General features: G+C 40.3%; 1 protein-coding gene across 1 annotated transcript in view; it reads right to left on the reverse strand.

The window, feature by feature from the left end:
- si:ch211-247n2.1 (calcium-activated potassium channel subunit beta-2) overlaps positions 1–22,437 on the reverse strand; it is a 93,428-nt gene extending 70,991 nt beyond the window's left edge. The window contains exons 1-3 of the mRNA XM_059946048.1: positions 22,366–22,437; positions 20,320–20,511; positions 12,242–12,382 (exon numbers count right to left, since the gene is read on the reverse strand). The gene's annotated coding sequence lies outside the window, so the exon portion shown is untranslated. The remainder of the gene's footprint in view (positions 1–12,241; positions 12,383–20,319; positions 20,512–22,365) is intronic.
- Between the last annotated feature and the right edge of the window lie 306 nt (positions 22,438–22,743).

The following is a 22,743-nucleotide window of genomic DNA, read 5'->3' on the forward strand; positions in this document are numbered from 1 at the left end:
ACTTAGATATGCATCACATAGACCTGGAGACTGCCTGACAAAAGAACAACAACCATGCCTGCTGAATCAGGACAATTCCTTTGTCCCCACTGTGAACGCCTATGCTATTCAAGAACTGGCCTCTAAAGTCACCTCCAAACACACATCAGCTGAGCTGCACAAACGCAATTGTCATTGTCGAAATTGACGGACAACCAACACTCTCTCATAGTGTACACAGATTAAATGCTGGCAAGAGAACAACCCCATTAAATGGATCATACTTCTACACACTAAAGGCACAAGCATACTTAAAAAAACAATTAGCTCTCAACTTTCAAACTGTAGTATATGAAGAAAAAACAGAAAATGCAACTTTATTTCAGATGCATGCTTTGTATTCTATTATATTTCTTTATAGATCCTAAATAATCATCATTGCAGAGGATCCTTCATTGCTTGAGGAAATAACTACTTACATCAGACATTAAACAAATACATATGACAGGAAATTGCAGTGCATCATAATTTTATTTTGATTATACAGCATTTTATACAAAATAATATTTAACTTACTGATATAGCAACAATAGGACTTTGTGATATTTTACACTTTATGTCTTACATCCATATATTTGAACGTGAAGGAACAGAAACCCTCCTTTGGTTATCTCTGCTAAATATCCACTTTAATATTGCCTGCTGTTTTGTTATTTATTTCCATTGGGCTCTGAAACTATATCATGCATTTAACTGTAGCATCCAAAAACTAATTTCTACCCTGAAGAATGAAATGATTCATGTTTTGAAAAGCAATATTGTTGTTATACATCTTTCACTTTAAAATTGACAAGCTGTCAGTAATACTGTGATTTATTTTTAGTCTAATGTAGTTTTTTGTGCATTAATCATTCAGGCTATGGGTTTGGAAATTCACACATGTTATTTACAATATGCTCTTCCAAGAAAAGCAGCACAATTCAGTTTTACTTCAGCTTTATTAAACATGCTGTACCAGTCTAGAACATCCAGCACCAAAGCTCACTCTTCCTATCTTCTTTAAAAAATGATTTTAGTGAGATCTTGCAGACTGGGAATGTCTTTAGTGATTTATAAGATACAGTGATATTCAATTTTTGCTGTGCCAGCTTTATCAAATCTGCTCTATTTAAAGCAGATATGTATTCAGCATTTCGAACATCTAATGTTCTACATTAACCAAATTTAAGTAAGTTCCCTCAATGGAATTGATTTTCTGATCTACAGTAAAATTACAACAACCTAGAACAACCAGCAGGAGTTTCCCATTTATACAGCCTGTGAGTTGCTTCTCATGATCATAACCAGGCTAACTGGCTTGCTGGGCCATTTCCCCACCTGGGAGTTCTGTGAAGAAGATGAGCAGATTTGCATGTTTCTGTGATAGAACGGAGACCATGGAACATTACAGCACAAATGTGCAAAGGATTGTTATATATGCACATATTTCCATGTGTATGATGAAATGTGAAATGAGATAAAAAGCTGCACATTTTAAATGCTTTATTCATGCTGGTAGATCTTAATTGTTTTACGTGATTAAATTGTGTTTACATTATTGCCTTAAAATTTGATCCTATATCAGAAGCATGAACTCTGCAATATACCAGATTCTATGCATTTTACTTCTATTATATCTTGTTCCTAGTTTACAAAACAGATATAAATTTCAGGTTGCTGCCTCAAAGTTCCAGCAACACAGATTCAACCCTGACCTCAGGTGCTCTCTGTGTGAAATTTTTACATCCTCTGATGAGTACATGGCACCCTCGAGGCATTCCAACATCCCCAAAGATATATGGTTTGGTAGTCAATCTGGACATTGCAAACTGGGTTCAGTATGTGGATAAGTGGTGTAATCTGGGGGGAGAAGAGGTGGAAGCTGTTGGAAATGTGAAGAGAATAGGCTACAGCAAGATATAGTGAGGAATGGGATGGGTCTGTGAGCCAATACAGTCTCATTGGACTTCAACCTATCGAATAGTGGAAGGCCTTGATAGAGTGGATGTGGAGAGGATGTTTCCTCTGGTGGAAGAGTCTAAGACCAGAGGACACAGCCTCAGAATAGAGGGTGTCCTTTTAGAATGGAGATGAGGAGGAATTTCTTTAGCCAGAGAGTGGTGAATCTGTGTAATTCATTACCACAGGCAGCTGTGGAGGCGAAGTTGTTATCTGCATTCGAGGCAGTGGTTGATAGATTCTTCATTAGTCAGGGCATGAAGGGATACAGGGAGAAAGCAGGAGATTGTAGCTGAGAGGGAAAATGGATCAGCTATGATGAAATGGCAGGACAGAGTCAATGGGCCAAATGGCCTTATTCTGCTCCTGTACCTTATGGTCTTATGGAAATGGTTTCCTTCTGTGTCATGAGGGAATATGGAAAAATGGAAATCATCAGAAGTTTTTCTCTCCCCAATGTAAAATGCCCTCTTCTGTCAATCTTCTGGTCTTTCAGTGTGTCTCCTCACCTCCCACTTTCGAAACTCTACAGCACAAACTGTACCATGAACAAAGTTCCAATCACCTTTACACACACCGACCCTTTCGACTTCTGCCATGGGATGCTGCAGTTTAAAATTGCCAATCATGTATATAAACTCCTTCAATCCCTTTCTTTACTCCATGTCCTCATCCATACCTGAACTGATCCACACACTGCCTTCTGGCAACTCCTGTGCCAAATTATGTGCTTCTTTGAATCAGAATTTCTCCTAGTATTGGAGGCTGTGCTTAAACCTGACTTAGCCCTAAACTGTAGCGTTGCTTTTTCCATCTCCCTTTCCTCCTACTAGGTTCTCTGCTGCTATTATACAAATGAATTTCTGGATCATTTCCTCTCCTCAAACTTCCCCAGCTGCAGTACCGCTTCCTGACCCAGTGCACTGGCTCAAGAAAGTGTTGGGCAACAGTAAAGAGTGACAATTAAAGCCTTTCTTTTTTGTCATATTCTAAGTCTAGGGGCATGAAAACCCAATTGTGATATTCAGATCAAAGCCATCTCATCATATCCACAGGTTTAAACCTCAGGATGTTCCTACTTTGAAACATTTAAGTGCAACTTGGTAAAAAGAATTCCTCAGCCACTGAACAAATACAGAAGGCTAAGCATTAACCATATTTCTATTATGTTTTAGCTAATTACGTAATGGATAATCCAATTTGCCTCAGATACATGGGAGGTCTAGATGTTAAAGGAAATGATAAAATCATAAAACTATCCAAATGCTGGCAGCATCACTAATCTTGCAATGAATCCATGCAGCTAAAATAAATTTGGAAACAAGTATTTACATGTTTTTACTGTATGTAATCTTATTTCCATTCTTTATCTTTTACTTTCTTTATCTGGCTCATTTTATTTAATACATTTGACCATTGATATTTCTGTTTAAGTTTTCTCTCATATTCCTCCTCCATTTTGATTTATATTAAGAAGGCTTTAATGCTTCAATAGCAGAGCTTCCTAAAATCTACCATTCAGTTTTAGATGAGAAACCCAGAAACTGATCTGAAAGATGAATGAACTGGAATACTTGGGAACATCAATTGGAAAGCTTTATTTTTAGAACATAAACTACCTAACAAACAGGGTGAGCAATAGGTCAAATTAGCCTAGCTATAAACTTTTGCCATGTGCAGGATCTAGACCAGGTTGCTCAGCTGGGGTTCATGGAACCCTTGGGTTCGATATGAGGTTGCTAGAGATTCCTCAAGAGATCGTGACTTAAAAAAAATAAACATTGTGTTTTGAATTTAGTGCATTGCATGGTGCTAGTGATCAGAGTGGTGAGCGTGACCGAGCAGCCCCGTTAGCAAACTCGTTAGAGCTCTCTGAGCCCAGTAGGGCAGTGCCCAGTTGGACTGCGCTTGCTTGGTCGCGTCCGTTCTCAGTTTTTGACACGAGATAGGGGAGGCCATTGATGATTATTGAGCACTGTACTGCATGGAGGAGTGGTCAATAGGCTGATGGTGTGCGCTGTATTGCACGGAGGGGAGGACAGCAGGCTGATGAGGAGTATGAAATGCATTTTCCAAGCACTGAATGGACTTGCCCCAACTTGGGCTGTGACATCAGCCTCTCCCTCCCGAATTATCTCCTCCAACTTTCCCCTACGCGCCGCCGACGGACTTATGGGAGCAGACAAACTACCGGTGTAGTAGAAAACTGTAGGGAAGTTTTCATTCTAAAGATGGTCCAGTGTGGCAACTTTGTGGACAATTCTGGAGTGTTTCTTGAGGACTCTAGAATTACAATCTTCTCAGTCATTTCCGTGCACTAGTGCAACAACGGACACAACAAAAGTCTGTCTTTACAATGAAAGCTACTTATCAGTGGGTTTTACATGGACTGGGGATCCAGGTTGTCCTGTTCCACTGTGCCGAGTCTGTGGCAGACAACTTACAAACACAGCAAAATTGAAAAGACCCCTCATAACAAATCACAGCCATATGCCACGTAAAAGTGCTGATTATTTTAAGCAACTATTGGAATCTCAAAACAAGCAGATTAAAAATTTTGAAAATAAAGTCTCAGTTAGTAAAAGCACTCAGGAAGCAAGTTATTTAGTAGCTTTAAGACAAGTTCACTCGAGAATGTCTAAAAAACTGTATGAAAACCTGGATAAAGAGCACACCAATCTCCTGCTACATACAGAAATCTGATGGCTTAGCAGAGAAAGTGTCCTCAACATGGTGTTTCAGCTGAAAGGTGAACTGCAGGGGTACTTTCAAGAAAATAGAAGGCCAGATTTTGCTGAGTGCTTTGAAGGTGAAGACTGTCTGCAGAAACCAGCCTACTTAACAGGCATTTTTCATCATATGAACCACTTGAACAAGTCTTTGCAAGGCCCTGGACTTCAAGTGACAAGATTCTTGGTGTTAAAAGGAAACTGCATCTTTGGAAAAATCATGCTGCAAAAGGAAATCTTGAAATGTTTCTGCTGCTGCTTGGGCTTGAGAGTGAGGGAAGATATCAGAAAGTCTCGAGTCTTATTGAAAACCACCTGGAAGAACTGCAGAACAAAATTGCTTCTTTTCAATACAAATATATGACTGGGTGAGGGACCCTTTCTCTGAATGTTCAGCTCAGCCTGAGAGCTTGACTTTGAGAGAAGAGGAAGAACTTTGAGAGCTGCAGTCTGATCGCAAGCTGAAGACGAGATTTCCTGACCTGCCCCTGGGCAGGTTCTGGGTTTTTGTGAAATAAGGGTACCCTGCCATTCACAAGAAAGCAACGGATGTTTTGCTGCAGTTTTCAACTAATTGCATGTGTGAAGGAGCTTTTCGTTGTTTAACAAGCATCAAGAGCAAGGATAGAAATCATCTTGTTTCAGTTGAAGGTGTAATCCATATGTGCTTATCTCAAGTTTGACCCAGAATTGAGACATTTATTATGTTTGCTTTCTGAGTTTTTCAAATTTATGAAAAGGAAAGAAAGAGATTAATTTCACAAAACGTAATCTAGGTTTAACTATTTGTCTTTTAATCAAGTAAGTTTGGCTAAAGGTTCATTCTCTACTCAAAAGAGCATTGACAATTATTTTTGGATTATTACGTCTACAACTTACTGATCACATTAATGAACAGTGAGCTCTAGATATTATAATTTTTTGTAGGGGTTCCCTGAGACGTGATAATTATTTCAACGGTTTCTCAAGAGCAAAAAGTTTGAGAAAGGCTGATCTAAGATATTATAATTGAAATTAAATACACAGTATGAAAGCAAAATGATTTCTCCATCATTCCCTTCCCATCTGGTACCAAATATAATCACTGACCTCTGTTACCACCCCGTCCCAACCCATACTGATATATGCTGGCAATTATTCCTCTTCTGTGTTAGTCGTGGTGCAGGGTCTCAGCCAAAATCGCCAGTTTATATCTTTAGTTTCCATAGATGCTGCTTCACTCACTGTGTTCATCTAGAATTGTTTTTTTTAAGACATAGGATTTACATTCTTTTTAAATGTTATTTTTGCAACACTGGTCTATTTGCATTGAAAACAATGACAGTCTTAAATGCCAATTTGATTCTGTTGTTGAATGAAGAATCAGCATGTTATATCCAAAATTTATTCCTTTGAAGGAGGGGGCAGTGAACAGAACACTGAAATAACCTTATGGTGCCCTAACAGATCTATCCGGGAATGAGATTTAACAGAAAATCTTTCATCATATGTGGAATGCAAGCATTTGTATAACTGGAGTTACATAAGGACTTTTGTATTACATCGTGTTATATGACAAGAACATTATGTACCATTATGTAACAAAAAAAAGGATTGCATCTATCTGTAAAGTAAGAATTGTGTGTTGAAATTCTTACTTAGAAGCGTATGATAAAATAGGCTGTAGTCAGCATAGTTTCCTCAAGAGAAAATGTTGCCTGACAAAATAGTTTGAATTCTTTGAAGAAATAACAGGCATGATGGACAAAGGAGAATTGGTTGATGTCGTGTACTCTGATTTTCAAAAGGCCTTTGACAAGGTGCCACACGTAAGGCTGCTTAACAAGCTATGAGCCCAGAGTATTAAAAGAAAGATCCTAGCATGGATAAAGCAATGGTTGATAGGCAGGAGGTGAAGAGTGGGAATAGAGGGAGCCTTTTCTGGCTGGCTGCCAGTGACTAGTGGTGTTCCACATGGTGTTTGTGTTGGGACCAGTTCATTTTACATTATTTGTCAATGATTTGGATGTTAAAATTGATGGCTTTGTTGCAAAGTTTGCAGACAATATAAAGATATGTGGAGGGGCAGGTAGTTTTAAGGAAGTAGAGAGGCTACAGAATAGGAGATTGGGCAAAGAAATGGCAGATGGAATACAGTGTCAGGAAGTGTATGGTCATGCACTTTGGTAGAAGAAATGAAAGGATTGACTATTTTCTAAATGGAGAAAAATTACTAAAAAAACACTAAGGTGGAAAGAGACTTGGGAGCCCTTGAGCAGTATTCCTTAAAGGTTCATTTGCAGGTTGAGTCTGTGGTGGGGAAGGCAAATGTAATATTAGTATTTGTTTCAAGAAGACTAGAATATAAAAGCAAGGGTGCAATATTGAAACTTTTTAAAACACTGGTGAGGCCTCACTTGGAGTATTGTGAGCAGGTTTGGGCCCCTTATCTTAGAAAGGATGTGCTGAAACTGAAGAGGATTCAACAGAGCTTTACAAAAATGATTCCAGGATTGAATGGCTTGTCATATGAAGAGTGTTTGATGGCTCTGGGCCTGTATTCACTAGAATTCAGAAGAGTGGGGGGAGTCCTCATTGAAACCTACTGAATGATGAAAGACGATAGATTGGATGTGGAGAGGATGTTTCCTGTGGAGGAAGAGGATACAGTCTCAGAGTAGAGGGGTGTCCTTTGAGAATAGGTAGATGAGGAGAAATTGCTTTAGCCAGAGAGTGATGAATCTGTGGAGTTCATCACCACAGACAACTGTGGAGACCAAGGCTTTATATATGCTTAAGGAAGTGATTGACAGATTTTTGATTGGTCAGGTCATGAAGAGATACGGGGAGACGTAGGAGATTGAGGCTGAGAGGAAAATTGGATCAGCTATGATGAAATGGCGGAGCAGACTCGATGGGCCAAATGGCCCAAATTTGCTTCTGTATCTTATGGTCTTAGGGAAATAACATTCTGCTTGATGGAAATTCCAAACTTGCTGTGCATCTCTTTTAAAATAAATATCTCCTTTCTGGAATAAACTCCAACTGAAATTAAATTAACACATTGCGTTATTAGAATTATAAACTAAAATACACAATTCAAAAGATTTAAAACAAAAAGCCAAATTCAGCTACAGGCACATTTAAATAGCATTTAAAAATGTGATTTGAAGCATGATGGAGAATAAGTTAGTTTCCACATAGAATGAATTCTTGAATTGCTTTTCTTTAAGTATTCTGCTTAAAATACTTTACACCTGGTATGACTGGAGAGAGGAAATTATAACCACAAGAGCTTCTACGGTTGCTGGAAATCCAGAGCAACACATACACTATAGTGGAGGATCCCAGCAGTACAGGCAACATCTATGGAAATGAATAAACAGTCAATGTTTCAGGCTGAGACCCTTCAGCAAGATGGGGGGCATGGGAGAATGACAGAATAAGAAGGTGGAGGAGGGGAAGCAGGACAAGCTAGAAGGTGATAGGTGTAGTCAAATGGATGGGGGAGGGGTTGAAGTAAGAAGCTGGGGGGTGATAGGTGGAAAAACTAAAGGATTGGAGAAGGAATTTGACAGGAGGAAGGGAAGCAGAAGGGGCACCGGGGGAGTTGATAGGCTGGGCAATTGAAGGTGGGGGGAAATTACCAGAGGTGTTGATGCCGTCAGGTTGGAGGTTACCTAGACGGAGTATGATGTGATGCTCCTTCAGCCTGGCCTCATTTTTGCAAAAGAGGAAGCCACAATCCTCTGCCTATTCACATTCTGCCATGTCAGTCCATGGCCTCCTCTTCTGCCATAATGAAGACACTCTGACGTTGGAGGAGCAAAACCTCATAATCTGTTTAGGTAGCTTCCAACCCGATGGCATGAAGGTCGATTTCTCCAACTTGCAAACACAAGGAAATCTGCAGATGCTGGAAATTCAAACAAAACACACAAAATGCTGTTGGAATGCAGCGGGCCAGGCAGCATCTATAGGAAGATGTACAGTCGACGTTTCAGGCCGAGACCCTTCGTCAAGACTAACTGAAAGAAGAGATAGTAAGAGATTTGAAAGTGGGAGGGGAGGGGGAGATCCGAAATGATAAGAGAAGACAGGAGGGGGAGGGATGAAGCTCAGAGCTGGAAAGTTGAATGGCAAAAGTGATACACAGCTGGGGAAGGGAAAGGATCAAGTGACAGGAGGCCAAAGGAGAAAGAAAGGGCGAGGGGAGCAGCAGAGGGAGATGGAGAGCAAGCAAGGAGTGATTGTGAGAGGGACAGAGAGAGAGAAAAGAAGAAAAAAAGAGGAAAAAACTAATAAATAATTAAGGGATGGGGTAAGAAGGGGAGGGGGCATTAATGGAAGTTAGAGGGATCAATGTTCATGCCATCAAGTTGGAGGTTACCTAGACGAATATAAGGTGTTGTTCCTCCAACCTGAGTGTGGCTTCATCTTGACAGGATAGACATTGACAGGATTGACCATGGATAGACATATCAGAATGGGAATGGGATGTGGAATTAAAATGTGTAGCCACTGGGAGATCCTGCTTTCTCTGGTGTACTGAGCGTAGGTGTTCAGCGAAATGGTCTCCCAGTGTGCATCGGGACTCACCAATATATAAAAGGCCACACGGGGAGCACCGGACGCAGTATACCACACCAGCTGACTCACAGGTGAAGTGTCGCCTCACCTGGAAGGACTGTCTGGGGCCCTGAATGGTGGTGAGTAAGGAAGTGTAAGGGCAGGTGTAGCACTTGTTCCACTTACTAAGGTAAATGCCGGGAGGGAGATCGGTGGGAAGGGATGGGGGGGACAAATGGACAAGGGAGTCATGTAGGGAACGATCCCTGCGGAGAGCAGAATTAAATGATTTTAAGTTCCCTGGCCCCCACTGCCTTATTTTCACCATGGATGTCCAGTCCCTATATACCTCCATCCCCCAACAGGAAGGTCTCAAAGCTCTCCACTTCTTTTTTTAGATTCCAGACCTAACCAGTTCCCCTCTACCACCCCTCTCCTCCGTCCAACAGAATTAGTCCTTACTCTCAACAATTTCTCCTTTGGCTCCTCCCACTTCCTCCAAACCAAAGGTGTAGCCATGGGCACCCGTCTGGGTCCCAGTTATGCCTGCTTCTTTGTTGGCTTTGTGGAACAGTCCATGTTCCAAGTCTTTGTCCCCAACTTTTCCTTCGCTACATCGATGACTGCATTAGTGCTGCCTCCTGCACACATGCTGAGCTCGTTGACTTCATTAACTTTGCCTCCAACTTTCACCCTGCCCTCAAGTTTACCTGGTCCATTTCTGACACCTCCCTCCCCTTTCTTGATCTTTCTGTCTCCATCTCTGGAGACGGCCTATCTACTAATATCTATTATAAGCTACAGACTCTCACAGCTACCTGGACTATTCCTCTTCCCACCCTGTCTCTTACAAAAGTGCCATCCCCTTCTCACAATTCCTCCGTCTCCGCCGCATCTGCTCTCAGGATGAGGCTTTTCATTCCAGGATGAAGGAGATGTCTTCCTTTTTTAAAGAAAGGGGCTTCCCTTCCTTCACCATCAGCTCTGCTCTTAAACGCATTTCTCCCATTTCACACACATCTGCACTCACCCCACCCCACTCGGGATAGGGTTCCCCTTGTGCTCACCTACCACCCCACCAGCCTCCGGGTCCAACGTATAATTCACTGTAACATCCGCCACCTCCAACAGCATCCCACTACCAAGCACATCTTTCCCATCCTCCCTCTTTCTGCTTTCCGCAGGGATCGCTCCCTACGCGACTCCCTTGTCCATTCACCCCCCCATCCCTTCCCACCGATCTCCCTCCCAGCATTTACCCTTGCAAGCAGAACAAGTGCTACACCTGCCTTTACACTTCCTTACTCACCACCATTCAGAGCCCCAGACAGTCCTTCCAGGTGAGGCGACACTTAACCTGTGAGTCGGCTGGTGTGGTATACTGTGTCCATTGCTCCCGGTGTGGCTTTTATATATTGGTGAGACCCGACGCAGACTGGGAGACCATTTTGCTGAACACCTACACTCGGTCTGCCAGAAAAAAACAGGATCTCCCAGTGGCCACACATTTTAATTCCATGTCCCATTCCCATTCTGATATGTCAATCCATGGCCTCCTCTACTGTCAAGACGAAGCCACACTCAGGTTGGAGGAACAACACTTTATATTCATCTGGGTAACCTCCAACTTGATGGCATGAACATTGATTCCTCTAACTTCCATTAATGGCCCCCTCCCCTTCTTACCCAATCCCTTACTTATTTATTAGTTTTTTTCCTCTTTTTTTTTTCTTTTTGCTCTCTCTCTCTGTCCCTCTCACAATCATTCCTTGCCTGCTCTCCATCTCCCTCTGCTGCTCCCCTCCCCCTTTCTTTCTCCCAAGGCCTCCCATCCCATGACCCTTTCCCTTCCCCAGCTGTGTATTCCTTTTCCCAATCACCTTTCCAGCTCTTAGCTTCATCCCTCCCCCTCCTGTCTTCTCCTATCATTTCGGATCTCCCCCTCCCCTCCCACTTTCAAATCTCTTACTATCTCTTCTTTCAGTTAGTCCTGACGAAGGGTCTCAGCCCAAAACGTCGACTGTACTTCTTCCTATAGATGCTGCCTGGCCCGCTGCATTCCAGCAGTTTGTGTATGTTTCTCCAACCTGCGGTAGTTTTTCCCTCCTCTTCAATTCCGCACTCGCTTCGCTTCACCTCTTGGTGTCCCTCCTCTATCCCTTTTGCCTATCAGATTCCTTCTTCTCCAACTCTTTATCTTTTTCACCTATTACCTCTCAGCTTCCTTACTTCATCCCACTTGCCCCCAGCCAAATGGCTTCACCAATCACCTTCTAGCTTGTCTTCCTTCCCCTCCCTACCAAATTCTTGTTCTGGCATCCTCCCACTTCCTTTCCAGTCCTGTTGAAGGGTCTCTGCCTAAAACGTTGACTGTGTTTGCAATCCCATATCTGCTGCCTGGCCTGCTGAGTTCCTCTAGCATTTTCTGTGTATGGATTGGAGAGAGTGTGTTCAGCATGGTTCTGCCGATATGTGCCTGAAAACTGGTGCGGAATTCTCTAGTTCGCAGGGGGCTCCAATTCAACTGCTTGAGCAGACTGCAACAGAAGATGTTCTGTATTTAATTCTTAAGGTGAACTTTGGCATTACTCATTTAGGAGACCTCTGGCTTTCAACTGCCAATCATCATATTTTGATGAAAGAAACACTATGAAGTTGAAATTTGCCCCTCTATCAATATGCCTCCATATGGAGCAAACGGAGTCCTTATGGAATGAAAAGCAATGGAAGTGTTTTATTTCAGAGTTCACACCAAGCTTTGTTGATTCATTACAACAAAGCTCAGCTAAATTAGAAATGTGTTTTTTTTTCTTATAGAAATGACTGTCACCTAAAGAGAAATGACATGTGAAAAAAAATGAAAAAAAAACAAACATCTTCACATGATAATTGATGACTTGATGTTTGAAAAATAGTTTTAACTCATTTTAAATTTTACAGATTGTTTCACATTTAATTTATTTGAAGAAGTTGCAAAATTCACTGACCTGTAGACCTGTTGCTGCAGATCTGGACCTTCTTTGCTTGCTGCCTTCCCTATGCCTCCATAGTCGAGAGGGGGTTATCAACATAGCTGTCAGCTTACATCATTTTATTAATGTTAACTTCCAAGTCATCCAACTCCTTTTCTGAAAGCACCAATAATAAGTAATCAAAGGTTATAGAAAAGATATTCCTAAAGAAAAACATCCCAATGAAAATTAATGATTTACTGAGTTTTAAACCCATTTGCAAATTATTGGATCTTACAGCATGATTTAAAAGCAAGTGTATGAGCATTTCTGGTTCTTGACTAGTTATATACAGTTTAGAAATTTGAGACTTGGCAACACGACAATAATAAACCATGCTAAGTTGGACAGCAATTTATTTAATAGAAGGGAATGCAGTCATGAGAATAATATCCTTGTGTTGCATCTGGTAATTAAACGTCAGAAAAAAAATCAATAGGGAAACTTTTTGCAGTGATGACATTTTGCTAAAGCTAGCTAGGCTCCTGTAAACAAAAATATCAGTGGATTGATGATGGGAGAATCAGAGGGGAATTGATGGGCATATGAAAGAGAAAAGATTAAGGGAAAATTAACGGGGAAAGGAGTTTCTGATATTGTCTCAATAGATTGAATGTTCTCCTTCTTTAACTTAATATGAGAAATATGAAAAGTTATGTGTATTTTAAATGTTTTTGCTCTGATAAGTTTGATTAATGGCCTAATCAATAATTTAAATGAGCCCCTAAACTAACTGATTATTCCTTTCCCAAATTGTTCAGAAGTTCTGGATAACATTCTTTTGTGCTGCCATAACTCCATAGCTAAATTAACTACAAATATTGAAGACATTCACTTTAGCCTAGAGTTCATTGTGATGGTCCCACCTTCAAGCAATGCTCAACAAATTCAAGTTCAGAAAATAAAATTCATTCTGTACTTGAACAATATGCTATGTTCTTTATCTGTAGTAGCTGACATTGCAGCTTTGGGACGCCATTTTAAGCCTACACAAGTGGGTTATAAATTGAATGTACGTTAACCACAAACGTAGAAAAGGGGCACTGATTATTTTCCGGGGCTTCAGTTCAGCACTTAGAACTTAGGAGGAGTGGATAGTCAGATGCAAGGTCTTGTTCTTGAGAAAGGATGGTGTTTGACATATGGGAGTTTAAATCTGGATGATGAGGCATGTTCCTCTGGGCCCCACAAGAAAAGGAGAAGTACCAATATTTTTAAAAACATGCATAAAATGCTGGAAGAACTCAGCAGGCCAGGCAGCATCTATGGAAAAATGCACAGTCGACGTTAACCTCCTTTGATAGGAAGTTAAAATATTTTTAACCTTTTCCTTTATCAGAATCAGGTTTATTATCAATGGCATGTGATGTGAAATTAGTTAACTTAGCATCAGCAGTTCAATGAGATACATAATATAGAAGAAGAAGAAGAAGAAAATAATAATCAATTACATAATTTGAATAGATCAAAAATTGTTCAAAAAGCAATATATAATAAAAATGTGAAGTTGTATTCACAGCTTCAAGGTCGATTTAGAAAACAGACGGCAGTGGGGAAGAAGCTGTTCCTGAATCACTGAGTATGTGCCTTCAGGCTTCTGTACCTCCCACCTGATGGTAACAGTGAGAAAAGGGCATGTCCTGGGTGTTGGATGTCCTTAATTATGGACGCTGCCTTTCTGAGATGCTGCTCCCTGAAGATGTCCTGAGTACTTTGTAGTCTAGTACCCAAGATGTAGCTGACTAAATTTACAACCCTCTGCAGCTTCTTTCAGTTTTGTTCAGTAGCCGCTCCATACCAGACCGTGATGCAGCCTTTCAGAATGCTCTCCAAGGTACATCTGTAGAAGTTTTTGAGTGTATTTGTTGACATGCCAAATCTCTTCAAACTCCTAATGAAATATAGTCGCTATCTTGCTTTCTTTATAACTGCATTGATATGTTGGGACCAGGTTAGCTCCTCAGAGATCTTGACACCCAGGAACTTGAAACTGCTCACTCTCTCCACTTCTGATCCCTCTATGAGGATTGGTATGGGTTCCTTCATCTTACCTTTCCTGAAGTCCACAATCAGCTCTTTCGTCTTACTGATGTTGAGTGCCAGGTTGTTGTTGCGACACCATTCCACTAGTTGGCACATCTCAGTCCTGTATGCTCTCTTATCTCTATCTGAGATTCTACCAACAATGGTTGTATTATCAGCAAATTTTTATAAATGGCATTTGAGCAATGCCCAGCCACACAGTCATGGGTATTTAGAGAGTAGAGCAGTGGGCTAAGCACACACCTCTGAAGTGCACCAGTGTTGATTGTCAGCAAGGAGGTGATGCAGAGGGAGGTACAGAGGCCCAGGTTCTATAACTTGTCAATCAGGATTGTGGGAATAATGGCATTAAATGTTGAGCTATAGTCAATGAAAGGCATCCTGACACGTATGTTTGTGTTGTCCTGGTGGTCCAAGATCGTGTGAAGAGTCATTGAGATTGCATCTGCTGTTGACCTATTGTGGGACAGGCAAATTGCAATGGGTCCAGGTCCTTGCTGAGACAGGAGTTCAGTCTAGTCATGACCAAACTCTCAATGCATTTCATCATTGTAGATGTGAGTGCTACAGGGTGATAGTCATCAAGGAAGCTCATGTTATTCTTCTTAGGCACTGATATAATTGTTGCCTTTTTGAAGCAAGTGGGACCTTCTACCCATAGCAGTGAGAGGTAGAAAATGTCCTTGAATACTCCCGCTAGTTAGTTGGCACAGGTTTTGAGAGCCTTACCGGGTACTCCATTGGGACCTTCTGCCTTGCAGGGGTTCACCCTCTTTAAAGACAGCCTAACATTGACCTCTGAGACAGAGATCACAGGGTCATTGGGTGCAGCAGGGATCTTCACAGCTCTAGTTGTATTTATGACAAATCCTGACTGGTCTTCATTTAGGAGGGTAAGGGTGGTGGGGAGGGACTGTTGCCATGGAGCAGAGTTCCTGACTCATAGCTGCAGTGACCTGAATTCAATCCTGACATCTGCTGCTATCTGTATGGAGTTTGCATGCTCTAACTGTGATTGAGTGGGTCTTCTCTGCGAGTCCCAGGTTGCCTGAAGTGTGCCAGAGATATGTGGATTGGTAGGTCAATTGCTCATTGTAAATTTCCCCTAGTGTTGGTGGGATGGGAATATGTGGAAAATAAGTTACAGGAAAAAGTTAGTGGGGTGATGGGATTGCTCTGTCAAGTCAAGTCAATTCACTTTTATTGTCATTTCTTTTTATTTTATTTTATTGTCATGTCTTTGAGCCAACATTGGCATTAGGGGACTCTTTCTTTCCATTATGTATTATTGCAATGTGGAAAATCGACCTCAGTTAAAATTGCAATCAAGTTTGATGAAGTCATGGGTATGCTTCTATAAAAATTAGCTCAGTGGTATTTTTGTCACAATATCAGAAGAGCAAGTTAAAATCCTGGATTATAGAATCATTAGGGTGTTCAAGGCTCAAGTAATCTATACAATTTTAACTGCCCATCCATCCATCTTCACTATGGTTAAAATTATCTCTATCTATGAATTTCTGGTTTGAATTTCTGTAAACCACAAGCTATCTTCAGTTATGACTTGAGAGTAGATTTTTTTTTATTGTTGTTATTACCAGCAAATATATAAGGAAGATTTTTATTTTCTGCACCTGAGTTATTTCCTAGCTTGGCTTGTCCAATTTAAATTTAGTAACATCAATTAGTATTCTTCAGTCTTCATTTGCATGCTTAGCTCCAGCCTCAATTTTCTCTACCATATATATGCTCTCGTTCTCCAGAGAAATCTCCATTAAATCAATTTATCAGGGTTAACGACTTTAGAGTACATGTGGGAATCTGTCCTTTGTAAAAAATGGTGTGTGAATAATTAGTATTCATGTGGTGATACTGACATTTGAATTGACTGATTGCGTGGGCAGTCTAGCTGTCATGGTTTTATCAAAATATAAATTGTTTTGTTCAACTTATTACCTTACTTTATTCATTCAACCAATTGTTTTAAGATTAGATCTTCTTTTAAAAGAACATATGAATTGAAAAGGAGGTTTAATATCAGGCAATTTTGATTTTGCTCCATCTATCAGAATAAAAATTCAGATCTCCTGGGGCAGCAAACTATTTTTATGAAGGCCATGGGAGAACTTCTGTGTTATTTGCAAACTGATTATGTTCACCAAATTCCATTTAATGAATTTTTTAACTAGGTTGTGGTGGTAATGTTTAATCCTAATTTGTCATAGTGCTTTATTCTATTTTAGAATTACAGTTTTTGTTTGCTTTGATGTTAGAACAGATTCACAGCTTGTAGTCTTCTGTATGTAAATTTTGTGACAAAATTACATATTAAAGTTAATACTCTTCCAATCTATAGACATTGTTTTTGGAACAACAGTCTCATTTTCTGAATTTACTTTATATTCTTTCTTTCCCTAATGAGCTTTCCTGTAAGCAATGTAAGACCAAGCTACACAACATACATTACTGATGTTCTTGCAAATTACACACAGGTCTACTTTGTGATAAAAGGAAGGGAGATGAACCATCATGTCGATTTGTTGAAGTTCAGTTTACAATATAAATCGCATGCGTTTGAAATGATTGTTTATGTGGAGAACTTAGGCCTAGAAATTCGATTACATGTTAATTTAGTGAATGTTATTGAAGTATGGAAATAAATCATTGAAATATTTGGGGAGCATCTGCTCCCCATCTATAATTCCTTCGGCTTTTCAACTTTTCGATCATATTTTGACCCAGACTCACTATTACAGCCATATATCCTTCCTTGGAATGTGTTTCCGCCGCCAACTGACTCCAGTTGGCTTCAGGATCCATTTTCGAGCTTCTCAATTTGGACCTTCTGAGGATCCCAGGTGCTCACATTTAATTGACTCTGCCTCCATGTGTTGTTGATTGAAATATTTGTGTATTTATTGCATATTTCCTGAAAGTCACCAGATTGTTTTTTGGATATCCTCTGTGCTTATTGGACCCTATCAGATAGAGACACCCAAATGCAATGGCTCCTACCAGCATGCAGTACACATTTGGATGTCACTTGCCGTGCAGGTAATGCTGTCAACTTGTGCCAAAAGCAAGACTTTACCGTGAACATAATACCTTGCTTTTCATATCTTTGTATTTTCCTTTGTTTGTATTTAGGACCTTGAACTGTGGATTAAATAACATCACTTCCACACTCAGCAGAAAATTCTACAGTTCAATAGTAACTTTTTCCTAAAGATGCCTCTGCATCAAGGTTATTAATTAGCTTTTTTTCCATTCCACTTTACTAAATCCAGAAAGTATTTTTACTTGGTTCTTCAGCACAATGATCTAACTGAGTTTATGACATACAGACTCACTTTCAAGGACTCTTTACAACTCAAGTTCTCAATATTATTTCTATTTGCACATTTTCTTCTTCTGAACATTGGTTTTGATATAGTTTATTGTAGCATTCTATTGTATTTCTTTTTTCCTGTAAATACCTGCAAGAAAATGTATCTTGATAATAAATTTACTTTGAACTTTGAACCTTTAGAAACCATTCCCAATACATTCTATGAATTTTCCCTCCGCATTACGATTGATTTTGATATGTCCAGCCTACGTGTAAAGACCACTATGATGTAAATCTCTAATTTCTTGATTTATGCCATTGAGATTAAATAAAACTTTCCTAAACCTAATAATGTAAATGTCCTGTACATTATCCAAGGATGCAATATTGTTATTCCAGTTGAGCTTACCCAGCTGAAAACCGTGGAGCAATAAAGTGCAATGAGTAGGCAGATACTGAAACCTGAAGGATTAAACAAAGACTTTGATTCTTATTTAAAAGTGTTCAATTATGTCCTATTCCGGCTCTGCAAGAGTTTGGACTTTTTGAATTATTGTATATAGGATATACGGAGTCGTTGTCAAAGCATTTCAAGCCCAAAGCAATTCTAATTGCGCAACATTTTAGATTTCATCACCACAAAGAGAAGGAAGAAATGTCTTTCTGCCAAAATCTCTGCACAAGCTCCTGCAATTTTGATCTGTTCCTAGATGATGCTCTCCAAGATCAATTTGTCTATGGTGTCTGAGGTGAACCTTAAAACAATCAACTGGCTGTGGACATTGCCAGTGCAACATCACAGTTTAACAGGAGCTAGCTTATTATCCGGACTCCAACTAGATGTGCTGTTCAAAGAATCTACAAATCACCAGAATTAACATGAATTCCAGAATCTGACATTGGCCATTTTCCACTTCATCAGGGTCCTGACAAGCATGTTCCTCACAAAAATGTCCTGACAATAATGTTGCCATTATGATGGAAGTCGCCAATAGATTTCCTGTAAATTCCATCAGGTAAATTGCCACGACAGTGGAAAAGTCATTACTTGTGGAATGTATGCAGAAGTACAAAAAAGAACACTACTGATGGTTCAGAGGAAGAGTAAATTGTGTTATTCACTGAATGCACAGTTCATGGACTGGAGACAGAGTTTACCCCCATATGGATTTGATAGGAAAAACGGTAAGCATGCAGCTGGACTCCAGGGCATCTAAGTCACTTGAAACTTACTGTCAGCTCACCAGATACAGAAGACAGAATGGTTGTTGTAGGAGAAATTCAGAGAAGTATGAAGTGGTAGTTGGATTATGTTCTCAGCAGTAGTTAGTGGGGAGCAACCTTGCATTAGAGGGGAAAGGTTGCTGACAATACTAGCTGGAAAAGATTAAGTTGAATTAGGAGAAAGATCTTCATTTTAAACAGGAAAAAGTAAGGGATCTGACAAAAAGGGTGTGGGAAGATAAAGGAACAAAGATGCATATAGAAATAAAAGTTATTCCTGTCTCCGTTAAGAGTTAACCTTTACCCTGTACCTTGAAGGGTTAGGGTTAGTACTTGAGAATGAACTGGGTTGCCTGGAGACTCATGGAACCATGTCACATAGAGAAGAGTGATTGGACAGTTCCAAATGTAGTTATACCAAACAGGGCAATAGAGTGGGTGACTACAAAGGAACAATAAAATATAGTACAAAAGCTGAGTCATATCTGTTTTCAATACAGAAGATTTATTTGCTACCTTAGTACATGGAAGAATCTTCAGTAAAATGGAGTTATGTCCTTGACTTGGAGCCTGAAGTTTGCTTCACAATGGAATGGTCAGATATCATCAGCTAACCCATTCCCTGGGGTAGCGTGGTCCAGATTTTGCATGGACCATATCCTGGTGTCAGTATCTATAACGTCAGAGACCTGACAACCCTTGGGAAACTTGAATCCAGATTTCAGTGGGACAGAATCAAGGTTTCGACAGCAAAATGCGAAGTCCTGCAAAGACTATTGACCTGATGTGCAAGGTTTGTCGTAGACTCCAGTGAAGCCTGGTGCTAATCCATCAGCAAGAAGCCCGATGGAATTAGTCTGCACTGTGTGAGAAAGCATTTCAGTAACACAAGCAATGACTTTTAAACAGCAAACGGCCAGCACACTTGTAACTTAGATAAGCCTCTGAGACTGTTATTACAGCACAAATCAGAACTGCAACCAAATGCAAATGGTGAATATACAAACAAGCAGTTGAAGTGTGCAGAAGGTCTTGAAGAAATTTTACAATATTGTCAGGAACAAAAATATGGGGATTGATAATGGTTGAGCGGTTCTGTTTTTAATAGTCTAACTGGTGCCTTCTGTCTGCCGCTGGCCATACAATCTGGATTTGGACGGACTATTGATCCAGAGTGTTCAGTAGCTGAGATGAGTTGTGGCAGACACCGCGCAGAAGAAGGCCCATTCCTTTGACAAACAGCAAACACCCCCCACTCTTTCCTCAGCCAAACTGTTGGCACTATTTAGTAGTTTCTAGGCTGCATTGGGTGAAAATTCTACACAGCTGGCTGGATTGAAGATGATCATGTAATTGTTAATGAAGCTAAGAGCTTTTACTGTGAATTGCTGAGATTTTATGCCAATAACTTCTATTTCATGTCCTCCACTCACTTTATTTCTCTGAACAAGTTACTCACCTTTTATTGAGAGAAGTTGCAGTAGTTTTCCTCTCCTTTGTTTTATAAATAGGCTTTGCTTGCTGAGAAAATTAGCACTGCTTTCTGATGGCTGTGACCCATCCACCTCCAATTCATTTGATGACAGTATTTTCAGCACTCTCTGGTTTTTAAACTCCTTTGACCTGAGTTACTGAACAGGTCAGGCTGCATCTGTAAAGAAAGAATCAGAATTAACATTTTAGTTTAAGTTAACAAGTTATTCATTTTGGAAAGATAGTTTTTGCCTCTATAACTTGCTGTGGGTTTGTGATTTCCTTCTCATTTTCTCTTTTGTTGATTTCATATTTTGAATGAACATTCGTTTCTCAGTAAATATATGGGAACAACGAGAAGGATTTTTTTCAGCTGAACTCAATATTAGAGTCCCAGGCTGCATGAAATGGATTTAATGTAGGTCAGGGATACTTATTCATAGCATCTGGGCCAAAGATTTCCTATCAAGTTTTGGCTATCAAGTATGCCAGCAAATACATTCCAATCTTTGTTTAAAAAACAACAATGTGAGTGTTTCTCTGCTGATAGAATTACCTGATCAGTTTTCAGCAAAAACTCACAGAGGGATCAAAAGTGGAGAATTAAGCAATTTCAGGTTACTGGGTGTCAATATCTTCGAGGACATAACCTGGACACAACATATTGATGCTGCTATAAAGAAGGCAAGACAGTGACTATATCTCATTAGGAGCTTGAGGAGATGTAGTCTGTTAATTAAAACACTTGAAAACTTCAACAAATGTACCATGCAGAGCATTCTGACTGGCTGCATCGCAGTCTGGATGAAGGGTGCTGGGGTGGGGTGGGTGGGGGGGGGGGCTACTGCACAAGATCAGAATGAGCTGCAGAAACTTGTAAAATTAGTCGGCTCTGTCATGGGTGCCAGCCTCCATAGTATCCAAGACATCTTCAAGGAGCGGTGCCTTAGGAAGGCAGAGTCCATCATTAAGGACCCCCACCATCCCCTTTTCTCACCACTACCGTTGGGAAGGAGGTACAGAAGCCTGAAGGCACACACTCAGCAATTCAGGAACAGCTTCTTCCCCTCTGCCATACGATTTCCAAATGGACATTGAACCCATGAACACACCACCTCACTAATTTTTTATCTCTGTTATTTTGCACTACTTAACTATTTAATAGACATATATTTACTTAATGTAACTCAGTTTTAGCTCTATATTTACTCATCATGTACCACTGCCAGTGATATTAATTCTGATTCTAACATTTTAACTCTCAGGTGACCATGAGTGATATGTTAGGTGTACGTGATCTGTTAAAATAAATGCTGTATCGGTTGTGACTGCCATTAGGGTCCAAGAGAACCATGGCTGAGAGAAGTGTGTTCTGATGCTTGTAAGTAAGTTTGTTACTGAAGTGAATGTTTATATTAGAGCAGAGATACTGCAGCAAATGCTTGTTCTGGTAAGATTATTGACTTAATTTGAAATTTAGAATAGGCTACAAACCAAGTCTCAGTAAAAAGCATTGGTATAACTAGGACTAGGTGGCTGGCAGGGAGTAATGTACCTAAGGGACTGTTTCTGAGCTGTTTGGCTCAATGACTCTGACGTAATCAGCACAGTTTCCCAAGACTCAGAATCTGACCATTAAAATGACATTGTGAGTTTTTAACTTGGCATTGTTCCATATGAATAAAACACACTTACTTATAGTTGATATCTCAATTCCCTCTGTTTGGCAGAGAAAATTCTTGTCAGAAACATCTTTTTCTGAAGTTTGGAAACTTTCGATTAATTTGGTCCAGGGTGAGAGACATGAGGAATGTGCTTTGATAGAATAGAGGAGGAAGAACAGCTCTATTCTTGGCAGCATCACTGCAGTCTGCTGGGGTTACCACATCAGGAGGGTGCACAAGAAGGTCACGCACGGGCGAGCAACGGGGTGAGGTGCAAGAGGGAAGAAGACACACGGGATACACGACACACACACCAGGTTTACAGACAGTGGCTCAGACTGAGCTGCCACAACAGCTGTGGCAGTTACCTGCAATTTGCTTCGAGATCTGCTACCTGATGGGCATGCATTACAAATGAGTGTAGATTACCACCACTTTTGCCTTTTATTTTCTGCTAATTCCTTCCAGGTTGCTTCCAGAGCTGTCAAAGCTTCTGCAATCCACTGCAACTAAAAGCATAAGCCAGGTGCTATCTGGACGTTGCCAGGTGTAGGATTTTAGTTATTCTATTATTAATGTGCTGGGAGTCAGGTTACAAGTTAACTAATGGGATTATAATCAGAAAGGTTAATTTATTCAATGCACAGGTGTACCAATGTATTAGTAGCAGCTAGACAGATTGTGAAAGGAGAGAGAGCCATGCAAGAAAGAATAAGAACAAAGAAATAGTGTTTTAACGTAGAAGT

The sequence above is a fragment of the Hypanus sabinus genome, chromosome 2 (assembly GCF_030144855.1).
Source record: "Hypanus sabinus isolate sHypSab1 chromosome 2, sHypSab1.hap1, whole genome shotgun sequence".
Lineage (NCBI taxonomy): Eukaryota > Metazoa > Chordata > Chondrichthyes > Myliobatiformes > Dasyatidae > Hypanus > Hypanus sabinus.